General features: G+C 45.8%; 1 protein-coding gene across 1 annotated transcript in view; it reads right to left on the bottom strand.

Annotated features, from left to right (window-relative positions):
- The window catches only part of LOC143829894 (uncharacterized), a 51,287-nt gene that overhangs the window by 13,051 nt on the left and 25,045 nt on the right, over positions 1-13,191 (bottom strand). The gene's annotated exons all lie outside the window — the stretch shown is intronic.

Here is a 13,191-nt window from a genome sequence, read left to right as displayed (position 1 = left end):
TAGATAGTTAGGAAATGAGGCTGTTTTGAAACACTGGCTGTCAAAATCCAGAAAACCAAGACATTTAAAATGATTGCCTCCTAACACACTTGCTTGCACAATCAAATTAAGCACTTGGGTTTAAATGCATGACCTGTTATGCTGATGCAGCACTCCACAGGATCAAGTGACAGAGGGGATCTCAATAAAATGCAAGGATATTTTTTTTCTCCTTTATATCTTAGCATTGATACAGATGGGAGGTGGCATGGTACAGACTGATCTTGTCAGAACCTGATAGCTAAGTAAGGGCAGAGTTGGTGCTTGGATGGGAGACCACCAAGGATGATTCTGCAGAATAAGACAATGACAACCCACTTCTGCTTTTCACTTGCTTTAGAAGCCCCTTGCTGGAGTCACTGTAAGCTTCTTGCAATTTGATGTCATACTGATGGAGACAATGGCAATCATAATTGATGCTAAATTAGTACATATTCCCTGTCCTCCTTGATGTGCAGTAAAACCCCATTTACCCCTCCATATGAAAATGCTTCCAGCTAAAACCCAATTAAAAGCCCTCACAAGTAAAACAGACTTACAGCAACACTGAAAATCTCTAAAACGAGCCTCTATCACCTCAGGGAGTCCATTCCACAAGGCAGGAGCCAATATAGAAAATGAATGGCCTTTATTAGATGCTAAGTCTGGGTTGTAAATTCCTGGAGATTTGGGGATGGGACATGGGTAAGAAAGGGGCCTCAGCAGGGCATAATGCCAATGAGACTGCCCCTGAAAGGAACTGATCTCTGAAGTCTGGAGACCTGTTAAAATTTTGACAGATGTTCAGGTCCCACCTGGAGGTTGGCAACCCTAGTTCCAGAGGATGAACTAGGCAATGATAACACCATAACTAGTGTACAGAGCCCTATAGAGAGTGAAAGTTCACACAACAAATGACCCGTATGTAATCTCAGTGCTGTGACATGAATGCATAACATTAATAAATGGCTACCAAGTCCTTTGAAAGATCTCTGCATACTTTTATTGTCTATTAAAATGTATACATTGTATTAATTGAGTCATTTCAGCTGTCTTCCAGATTTTAATTATCTGATTATCCAGCTCATAGGGAACCAAAAGTAAAAGGATTCAGATGTCTTTATACTAATGCCCAAAGCATGGGCAATAAAAAGGAAGAGCTGGAACTTCTCATGCTGATGGAAAGGTATGATCTAGTAGGCATCACAGAAACTTGGTGGAATGATTCTCATGACTGGAATGTAATGGTGGAGGGATATGAACTGTTCAAAAAAACAGAATAGATCGAAGAGGTGGAGGAGTGGCACTGTATGTGCGGAAAGGGCTTACCTGTCAGGAAATTCTAGTGAAGGAGAGTATATCTACAGTGGAAAGCATCTGGGTGAAAATAAGCGAGGGGAAAACAAACAGTGTGGTGGTTGGTGTCTGCTACCGACCGCCTGACCAACGAGAGGATGTGGATGCTGCACTTTGTGAGCAGCTTGAGAAAATATCCAAGCGGCAGGACCTTGTCATCATGGGTGACTTCAATTTCCCAGATGTGTGCTGGGAAACAAACTCTGCGAAGCGTCCTCAGTCATGCAACTTTCTCACCTGCCTGGCTGACAATTTCATTTATCAAATGGTAGATGAACCCACAAGAGGTTCAGCCATACTGGACTTAATACTGACCAACAGGCAAGAGTTGGTGGATGAGGTGAAGGAGGTGGGGACCCTAGGGGGAAGTGACCATGTCCTCATAGAATTCCTTTTGAGATGGGGAGCCAAGGAAGCTTGTAGCCAGACGCGGATGTTGGATTTTTGTAGGGCAAACTTTAATAAACTCAGAGACATGATGAGTGTCATACCATGGACGAGAATGCTGGAAGGGAAGGGAGCATGTGAAGGGTGGGCGCTACTCAAACAAAAGCTATTGCATGCTCAATCAATAACTATTCCAGAAATACGAAACAGAGAACTTCAAGAGGAACTAAGAAAAAAAAGGAAAATGTTCAGGAAATGGAGGGAAGGACAGAGCTCTAAAGAAGAGTACCTACAGGTTACTAGGCACTGTAGATCAATCATCAGAAAGGCCAAAGCTGAGAGTGAGCTAAGATTGGCCAGGGAAGCCCACTGTAACAAGAAAAGATTTTTCAGTTATGTGAGGAGCAAACGTAAAGTAAAGGAGGCAATAGGCCCACTGTTGGGTGCGGATGGACAAACTCTAACGAAAGATGCAGAGAAAGCAGAAAGGCTTAGTGCCTATTTTACATCAGTTTTTTCCCACAGGTCAAAGTGTTTAGGCACATCTAGAGATGGCTGTAGCCAAAGGATAGTGTCTGGGTGGCAGGTTAACATGGATAGAGAGGTTGTCGAGAGGCATTTAGCTGCACTGGATGAGTTCAAATCCCCTGGTCCGGATGAAATGCACCCGAGAGTACTCAAAGAACTTTCCAGAGAACTTGCACAGCCCTTGTCAAGAAATCAAGAAAAATACAGAGACATTTCACAGTAAAAGAAATTTGTCCTCAATTTGCTAAACTGTTCAAACCTAGTGATGGCAAAGCTCCCCCACATACAACCAGCTGGGTGGCCTTGGGCTCCCCACAGCAAAGATAAAACTGATCTAACCAAGCAGTTATATCAGGTCTCTCTCAGCCTCACCTACCTCACAGGGTGTCTGTTGTGGGGAGAAGAAAGGGAAGGCAAATGTAAGCCGCTTTGAGAAAAATGGCATATAAGAACCAACTCCTCCTCCTCCTTCTTCTAATATTCCAACTAGCCCTGGGTGCTAGCTCTCTTGATATCCATACTAAATACAATCAATTGTGAAATGGTGGAAAGACTCAGTGTTTAGTTTTGATAGAAAAGGACATTCATTTTTTTGATGTTATTAATCCAAATTCATGAGTTCTGCATATAAAAAAACAGAAAATCTCAGGCTTCTTATATCTTGCACCCCACCTATAAAAACAGGGCCTTTCAGGTTTCAGTCACACATAGAAAGATACCTGTTTCCCTTAGGATTTCTGACTTATTTTCTCTTTGAGGTATCCACTGAGCTGTTTTATCTGAGGTTTAGGTGACCTACCTAATGGCTTATTTTATTTTAATACTATCTGAGCTGATTTTTTTAATGGTTAGATTTGAGGAAAAGATCATTGCAGTGGCTGGTATTACCTTTTTGTGCTATTTTCATTATTGGTTGACCTTATGGTGACTCATTACTTATTTTATCTCTTTTATTGCATGTCACCTCAAGAACATGTTTGATTGAAGGGTAGGCTAAAATATTTTAAATAAGCAGCTGTCTTCCCTAGTGTATTAGTAGTAAAATTTCTCAGAAAATCTCACCCTACATCTTGATTGTAGTTCAAAGTTGAACTCTTATTCAGTTAGAGCAGAGCTGATATGTGTCTTGTCCTTGATGGAGGTAACCAAAGAGTCTACTCACATGTCCAACATTCAGGCTCAAGTTAGCCAGCTCATGGAGTATCAGTTGGGGAGCCAAGGAAGCTCCAAGGAAGCTCCAAGGAAGCTTTCGTAGGGCAAACCTTAATAAACTCAGAGACATGATGAGTGTCATACCATGGACGAGAATGCTGGAAGGGAAGGGAGCATGTGAAGGGTGGGCGCTACTCAAACAAGAGCTATTGCATGCTCAATCAATAACTATTCCAGAAATACGAAAACACTGCAGGAGCTCTAAGAAGCCTATTTGGATGAACAGAGAACTTCAAGAGGAACTAAGAAAGAAAAGGAAAATGTTCAGGAAATGGAAGGAAGGACAGAGCTCTAAAGAAGAGTACCTACAGGTTACTAGGCACTGTAGATCAATCATCAGAAAGGCCAAAGCTGAGAGTGAGCTAAGATTGGCCAGGGAAGCCCATTGTAACAAGAAAAGATTTTTCAGTTATGTGAGGAGCAAACGTAAAGTAAAGGAGGCAATAGGCCCACTGTTGGGTGCGGATGGACAAACTCTAACGAAAGATGCAGAGAAAGCAGAAAGGCTTAGTGCCTATTTTACATCAGTTTTTTCCCACAGGTCAAAGTGTTTAGGCACATCTAGAGATGGCTGTAGCCAAAGGATAGTGTCTGGGTGGCAGGTTAACATGGATAGAGAGGTTGTCGAGAGGCATTTAGCTGCACTGGATGAGTTCAAATCCCCTGGTCCGGATGAAATGCACCCGAGAGTACTCAAAGAACTTTCCAGAGAACTTGCACAGCCCTTGTCCATCATCTTCGGAACCTCTTTAAGGACTGGAGATGTCCCGGAGGACTGGAAGAGAGCAAACGTTATTCCGATCTTCAAAAAAGGGAGGAAGGATGACCCAGGAAACTACAGACCAGTGAGTCTGACCTCTGTTGTGGGGAAGATAATGGAGCAGATATTAAAGGGAGCGATCTGCAAACATCTGGAGGACAATTTGGTGATCCAAGGAAGTCAGCATGGATTTGTCTCCAACAGGTCCTGCCAGACCAACCTAGTTTCTTTTTTTGACCAAGTAACAGGTTTGCTGGATCGGGGAAATTCGGTTGATGTCATTTACTTGGATTTTAGTAAAGATTTTGACAAGGTTCCCCATGATGTTCTGATGGATAAGTTGAAGGACTGCAATCTGGATTTTCAGATAGTTAGGTGGATAGGGAATTGGTTAGAGAACTGCACTCAAAGAGATGTTGTCAATGGTGTTTCATCAGACTGGAGAGAGGTGAGTAGCGGGGTACCTCAGGGCTCGGTGCTCAGCCCGGTACTTTTTAACATATTTATTAATGATCTAGATGAGGGGGTGGAGGGACTACTCATCAAGTTTGCAGATGACACCAAATTGGGAGGACTGGCAAATACTCCGGAAGATAGAGACAGAGTTCAACGAGATCTGAACACAATGGAAAAATGGGCAAATGAGAACAAGATGCAATTTAATAAAGATAAGTGTAAAGTTCTGCGTCTGGGTCAGAAAAATGAAAAGCATGCCTACTGGATGGGGGATACGCTTCTAGGTAGCACTGTATGTGAACGAGACCTTGGGGTACTTGTGGATTGTAAACTAAACATGAGCAGGCAGTGTGATGCAGCGGTAATAAAGGCAAATGCCATTTTGGGCTGTATCAACAGAGGCATCACATCAAAATCACAAGATGTCATAGTCCCATTGTATACGGCACTGGTCAGACCACACCTGGAGTACTGTGTGCAGTTCTGGAGGCCTCACTTCAAGAAGGACGTAGATAAAATTGAAAGGGTACAGAGGAGAGCGACGAAGATGATCTGGGGCCAAGGGACCAAGCCCTATGAAGATAGGTTGAGGGACTTGGGAATGTTCAGCCTGGAGAAAAGGAGGTTGAGAGGGGACATGATAGCCCTCTTTAAGTATTTGAAAGGTTGTCACTTGGAGGAGGGCAGGATGCTGTTTCTGCTGGCTGCAGAGGAGAGGACACGCAGTAATGGGTTTAAACTTCAAGTACAACGATATAGGCTAGATATCAGGAAAAAGTTTTTCACAGTCAGAGTAGTTCAGCAGTGGAATAGGCTGCCTAAGGAGGTGGTGAGCTCCCCCTCACTGGAAGTCTTCAAGCAAAGGTTGGATACACACTTTTCTTCGATGCTTTAGGATGCTTAGGGCTAATCCTGCGTTGAGCAGGGGATTGGACTAGATGGCCTGTATGGCCCCTTCCAACTCTATGATTCTATGATTTTGTAATGCTGGGGGGTAGAGGGGTACCTCCCCTTGCTATCAAGATTTCAGCCAAATTTCCGCTACTGACTGTGAACCAAACTAGCTCATGAAGTATGTTGAGTCTGAGGACCCAGCTAAGTTTCCCAAAGGATTTTCTTTCTATGCCCTTGCTACAGAACTCCCAGGTTCATTTCTGGGCCTCCAAGGACTGAGGCAAGGATGGGCCAGATTAGAAAGTGGTACTTGAAGATATCCCTGATAGGTAAGGTGACCAGATTGTCCCACTTTTGGAGGGGCATTTGGGGGTACCTGGCAAATTGTACTTATGTTGAAATTAAAACAATATATATTACAATACTATTTTTGCATTCTATGTGTTTTATGAAACTTTTTGTTGCTCCATATAGACCAAATTTTTAATCAAGAACCCCCACAGTCAATTGTGTCCCGCTTTACCAGTGTTAAAATCTGGTCACCTTACTGATCGGCTAATCATATATTGGAAACTAAATAGGGCTGACCCTGATCAATATTTGGATAGATCACCAACAAAATCTGGCATCATGAAATAGAGGCAAGCAATGGCAAACCACCTCTGAATGACTTGTGCCTTGAAAACTTCATAGTATCACCATTATTTAATGGAGAAACAAAACAAAAGAAGCCCTAGAAGATGCAGTGCTTATTTAAAGAATGAGACCTCTTCATCCTACTTCGGTTGTCTGTCTCTTGCACATAAGTGCCAATATAACCAGGCATAGCAAAAGTCTGTGAAGCCACAAATGGCAGATAGAAAATCCATCAGTAGCAGCTGGGACATGGCGGGTTGAACATTTGTTTGGCCCAGCTCTTTGCTTTCCCTTTAGCTAGACAGACAGCCCCACATCCATCTTCAGTTTGGGAATGGTTTGGATAAGCTGAAGAGTACCCTAATCAATGTTGATCTGGAAACTTTTTGGACATATTTGAGCCAAATCACCCATTCCTGAACTTTAAATGGGCTGAATCAGTGGCCAAATCTTGATTTAATGATTTGGCTAGAATTCGGCCATTTAAAGGAAGGATCTGGGGGAGGGGGGAGAGCACATACATCAGCTGCTTATGCACTCTTTAAATGCTTCCCCACACCAAGAAGCTGATATGTCATGATCAGTTGCTTGGCAGGCCCTTTAAATGTGTCCACCCAGCCTTCTTTGGTAGTGTCTCAACTTCCCTTTAAATGCCTCCCCCCACTTTTTCAGGCAGTGGGAGGGGGGAGAGGTATGTGAAGAAGGGAAAATTCAGACCACTTCAGAGTTGGCCAAACCAATTTGGCTGAATCTGAACTGGTGAAGGGCAATTTCGGTGATTCAGATTCTGCCCAAATCAATTCTGGCAGAATCCAAAATGGTCCACATTTTTTTCAGTGTGCATACCTAACTTCTGTCTCTGGCCCTTCTGGTCCAGTCTCTGATTTCATTCATAAAACATTGTATCTGGACACATGAGAGTAGGACACTGAATTCACTGACATAGGACATCAGAGCAGTTAATTCAGACAGCTTTCACCAGGAAGGCTATTATTCTGCTCCACCTTCACTTAAATTACAGCCAAATGCTTAGTGAGGGACTCAGGTGATTTGCCCCACCACAATGTTACAGTATTCATACAACCACACACATGTTGCACCGTAAGCAAATAACTCCCATGTATGAAGGAAGCTGCTGTCATGCCGGGGAAAAATCATATATATTACACAGTAAAGGTAAGCATGTGATGAGTCTATTCTGGTAATGGCAAGACACATGACACCAAAGAATGAATCAGAGCAGGATGTGGAAGGTGAAACAGAACCTTTTAATTGCTTTCTGATAGCCTGGGTCAAATGTTGAGTGTGGTTTTCAAAAGCCAACAGAGAAGACAAGATTTTCTGTTTGATCTTCCCCCCTGCTGCTCTTTGAATGGATTCGGGGAAGCTTAGAATGTAATGTTTTGTTAAAAGGAGATTTGTTAAGGTTGCCTGCTCTCTTTTGTTTTAACTTATGCCTTTTGGCTACTGATTGCTACATCTGAAGTAAGCTTCAATGTTGTGAAAAGAGTAAGCAGTTCCTTAAACCATACAATTAGCAACCATCATCCAGTGACAAATTGCATTAAACCTCTTGGGTTGATTAACACAGAGTTATTTCCCCCCTAATCTTTCAAGAAAACAGGACCATAAAATTAACTGAGGGACAGATCCTGACCTAGTCCATCTGTCAGAAGCCTTTGTGGGCAAAAGCATTGAGATGCATGGGTTCTTACGTTTGTAGAGCTTCTAGTCAGATGCTTTGTATCTCTAAGACTGATTATTCATGGCGGCAGTCGTACCAGGCTGCCACCAATTCCTAGCAGTGAGGCAATATGCCCCACCATTTTCCACATACACTTGAGGAAGGAAATCCCCCAACGCACACGGTCCGCTCTAGGGCAGGAAGGTGCCACTATGCCTCACCACAGTGGCAGTGGGGGGGGGGCAGGGGGGCACTAGGGTCCCACCACAGGATGGTGGGATATTGGCATGCCACTATTCCACCATCCTGTGGGGGTGTAAAAATGCCTCATTCAGCTCCACAGCACCACAAAGTCGAACGGGGAATTCTGTGTCCCTACAGGGACACTATAGGTAGGAGGCAGAGCTGGGATTTCAATGCTTGGATCTTCCTGTATGCATGGGTATGGCCCCCACAGGCCTCTGATGGCCACTGTGGCAAGTAAGGGAACCTGGAAAAATCAGCATTCCCTTGCCACAGGCCATCAGAGGGGGCCCAGATGGCACTGGCATATTGCATAAATGGAGATTAGTCCCACTGTCACGCAGGTACTGGCCTGTGTTTCCCTGCCCTTCTCATGCATAATCTGTAAACAGCTCCACGGGAGCAGTAGTAATAATGCGGTAAGGGCAATGTGGGAGGAGAAAGGGCCGGGCGAGTCCGGGATAAAAACTCGAGGGGACACTCTCCGAGTGTCAGTCCAGGAGGTGAGGGGGGCGGGGAAAGGAGCATGGTCATTGTGAGGGATGTAGGGCTGTGAGAGGTCTGAGAGAACTGGGAATGGGTCACAGTGACCCAGCAGGCTTCAGGTGTCTCAAAGCAGTTTCCAATCGCCTTCCCTTCCTCTCCCCATAGCAGACTCTCCGTGAGGGTGGTGGGGTAGAGAGCCTCATTTTGAAGATAGCAACCCTAAGAGGAGGTCCCTAGGTAGTGTGGAATTCCAGAAGATGAATCTACACCAATCTGGCAACCTTACCTCCTCTCTACAATGTTTTCTTGACCTTAAATATGTCAGGGGGTGCTAGGTAGCTGTGGGGGCATTACACACTTTTGGGGCCCCACTTTCAGACTTCAAGGAATATGTTCAGATCAGGGACAGCCAACCTCCAGGTGGGGCCTGGAATTGATTCTCATCTCCAGACTATACAGACCAGCTCTGCAGGCAAAAATGGCTACTTTAGAGGGGTGACTGTGTAGCATTGTATTCCCTTGAGGTTTAGGGAAGCCAGCCTCCAGGTGGGGTCCGAGAATCTCCTGGAAGTACAGCTCCTCTCTAGGCAGTTAGGCTGAAGGGAAAGCTCTCCCCCCTCTCATGCACCCCTTCAAAAGGAATGCACATGGCCCCAGAATCCACTTGGTTGCTTGGGTGGTGATGTCTGCCCTTCTGAAGCCTGAGATCTACTGCTGGCAATTGCTGTCCCTGTTGTTGTCTGCAAGGCCAAGTCGTTGCCTAATAAAGGTGGATCACCTAGTTTCCCCCAAAGTCTCACTGTCTACTTTCCTGTAAAGCTAACCACACTTGAAATTCTGGGCCACTTATGTCTTTGAGTTCATAGGAGATTTTATTTACCAGGCCAAGCTTGAAAAAAGTCACTTTAGTTCCCATGTCTCTCCAGCCATTTTCTTGTTTATTATTTACAGTTTCAGGCTGTAAATATTATTTATTTAGATCTTCCTGAACTTTACAGACTCGCAGGATTGATATTGGTCTGTCTGTCTGTCTGTCTGTCTGTCTCTCTGCACCCAAAAATACAAACAGTTGCTGGTAATGGCTGGCCAAAGCCCAGGAGGGACACACCCACAGCCACTCCTCTATCATCCTCTCTAGATCGCTGCTCATCTCTAGATTATACTGATCAGCTCTGCAGGCAAAAATGGCTACTTTGGAGGCCGGACTCTGAGCCATTGTATGATTTTAAGGCCCTCCCCCAAACCTCCAGGAATATCTCCAACCCAGGAGTAGCCAACTCCAGGTGAGGCCTGGAGAGCTCCTGGAATTACAGCTCATCTGCAGAGTATAAAGATCAGCTGCCCAGGCAGAAAGGGCTCCTATGGAATTTGGACACGGTTGAGGAGAAGAAACATTTAAAGTCATCCACACTGGTTGTTATGGAGTTGAATCATTTGAGGCCTACTGCACAGGGTTGTTGTGCATATGAAAAAGGAGGCAAAATAACCCTGTGTGGTAGGTCTCATATCTGCAGAGAGTTGCTTGGCTGTTTCTTCCCTCCAGCAGCATGGCCGACCACAGCAGTATTTTAAGTGTGAAGGGGCTCTTCTGTGGCCTCCCTGTCAGCCAACTGTTTGGCAGAAGGGATTGGCCCGTTGGCCCCTGACTGATAATCGGAGGGGCCAATCGGAAGTTGCTTTGCGCCTTCCGATTGGCCCCTCCACTTGTCAGTCCGGGGCCAAGGGGCCAATTTTTGCCCCCCCATCCTGGACTGAGCCCACCCCCACACCCCTTAGCCTTTTACTTATACTGAGGAATGCAGTTTACAGATTGTATCAATTTGTCCTTTTAATGGGGGGTTTTAATGGGATTTTTAATGAGGACATTGTATGGGAGTGGCGGGCAATAAATCAAATCAATCAAATAAATAAATAAATAAAGGACAGCCTCAACACATGAGCAGTCATTTGCAGACCCCACTGTTTCAAATTGTGCTCTCATGACTGTTTCAGATTGCAAAGTTGGTACAGAGAAGGGAAAGGCTGAAGCCCTTTCTCCCCATGCATGGTGGTCCTGATTTAAACTGTGCACAGTACATACAGAACTTGAGGAACACTTGTATCTCATGAGTGACTGAAAGATCAAGTGAGAAGTCAGGTTGCAACCTTCTGTAAAGCACAGCATGTGAACTCTAAAGTGGAAAAAGCCAGCTTATTCTTTCAACATTCATGTTGCTCTGCTGCTGTGGCTGAAGAGTTTTAGTAAATGCTCTGCAGCCTCATGCACACACAAGCTTTTTCTTTCTATACATAGGTGCCTGAGTAAAGAATTGGCTATACATCTTCTTCTCTTCCCTGGATTGTGTCATCCAAATATCTACTCATTTTCAACATGCAACAGAATGTGGGTGGGGAGTATGCTAGGGGTTGACAAAAATGCAAAAAATCGGTTCCAAGTTCCCTCAAAATAAGCTCCTGGCAATTCCCAGAAAGGCTTGATATCAGTTCTGGATGTGATGCCATGCTGTTGTTGATGACTCCCCCCATGTCCCCCAAATATTTCCCAGGCCATTCTATATCATGATACCGCCAACCCCCTCACACTTTCTACCACATTCTTCAAAACTCATGCAGCTTCTCTCCGTTCAGAGAACTTTTTTTAAAAATTATGTTTGTAGTTCCCTTAGTAATCCCTCCTTCCTACCCTGTTTTGTTATTTTTATGTAAAAAAATGATGTTTTTTGCATTTTAGCTTGGTTTTAATAGTTCTATGATGTGGTTTGGTTTGGTTTTAACGATTTTTAATATGTATGTTTTAAATCAGCTAAGCACCTGAGAGCAGAAAGGTATGGTACAATCTTTAACCGCTCCGCGGTTAGAAATAAAAGAATAAGGCCTCCCTGGGAGGAGTCCGTCCGTGATGGGGAAGGCAGACGATTCACCTCCCCCCCCCCAACTGACCAGCGGAGGGCCCAATCTTTGTGCCAGCTTTGCGCCAGCCGATTGGGCCCTCCGCTGCTCAGCCTGCCTCCGAACCGCCCACCTCCCGATGTCACCTGCCTTCCCCTGCCACCCGCCAACCCACCTCGCCATACGCTCACCCTACCTTTCCTCCGCCGCCACTTCCCCGCCTCGACTGCTACCCTGCCCGCCGCTCTCCAACACCCACCCCATCTACCCTGACCTCTGACAACGACCCCCCACCATGCCTGGGCCCCCCTCTCCCAACTACGGCCCAGCCCCGCTGCCCTCTGCCACCCCGCTCTGCCTTCCCCACCCCCTATTCTCAGCCCCACCATCCTCACACCAGCTTCCCTCCGCTGCTTCCCTTCCTTCACGCCTCCTCCCATCCGCCCGAGCACGACGAGCCTCTGCGGCCCCGAGCTGCCCCGCACCCCTTCTGGCCTCCAGATAATCTGGCGACTGCACGCCATCCCCTGCCGCTGCCGCTGCCGCCACCAGTCCGCTGGGGAGACAGCGCGCCATGGCCCAACCAACAGCGCGCCATGGCCCACACCCCCCTCCACCCCTCCCAACCCCACCGACCCTGCCGCCGCCCACAACGCGCCCCAGCCACCCGCCCAACGCTGCACCTGGACCATGACCCCGCCACACACCGCGGTACATCCTCTGCACTCCATAGATGCCACGCCAACCGGCCGGGAGCCCGCACCTCCCCTATCCCCACCCACCATACCCACCCGCCTTCTCCAACCCCCCCAAACGCTGCCGCTTGCCTCCCCACAACCATCCACCCAGCCACCCATCGCTACTGCACCCTCCCCCTCCCCCTCCCCACCCATCCTTCCCTTCCTCCCACCATTCCCTTGCCTCTCCATTCCTTCCCACCTCGTTCGTCCCTTCCTTCATCTTCTTCTCTCACTCTTCCTTCCTCTCTTTCTCCCCTCATCCCTTGCTTCCTTTCTATCTTTCTCCATGACTCTCTTTCTCCCTTCCTTCTCCCCCTCCCCCCACCCACATTCCTAGCGCCCGCTGAATTCAACCTCAGCGGGCTTAATATCTAGTTTTTAAAATAAAATAAATAATTCTCTCTTGGTTTAATCTTCCATGTCAGTCCAGATTGAACAGTCACAAATAGTTGGTTTTCACACATGAGTTTAAAATCCCCTTTGAACTTCTCTCCCATAATTTATGTGACTAAGTAAGAATTTATTGGTAATAAAAATCCTTCTGATTATGTGTGAAAACACTTTAACTGCTTCTGGAATATTCTGATTTGAAATTGTAAATCCCAGAAGCTTCTAAACAAAAATGAACTGACCCTCATCATGATATCCTCAGGACATCTCTCATTTCCCCACAAGTGCCCTTGGAATAGAAGGAAGTCCTCTTCAGTGTTTATGCAAGGCAATGTTTTGAAGCTAGTCAGAACTGGCTATATTCGATGCATCTAATGCTTCACAAGAAGGTTGTTTACAGCACAAAGCTTTGTAATTTCATGCTAGAATAGCATAAAATGGAGGAAGAAGAACTCATCCAGAAGGAGATTATATAACAGGAACAAAGAAAAATCAGTATTGACAGTAAAGAT

The sequence above is a fragment of the Paroedura picta genome, chromosome 2, assembly GCF_049243985.1.
Source record: "Paroedura picta isolate Pp20150507F chromosome 2, Ppicta_v3.0, whole genome shotgun sequence".
NCBI classification, from domain to species: domain Eukaryota; kingdom Metazoa; phylum Chordata; class Lepidosauria; order Squamata; family Gekkonidae; genus Paroedura; species Paroedura picta.
This window is presented reverse-complemented; position numbering and strand designations above follow the sequence as displayed.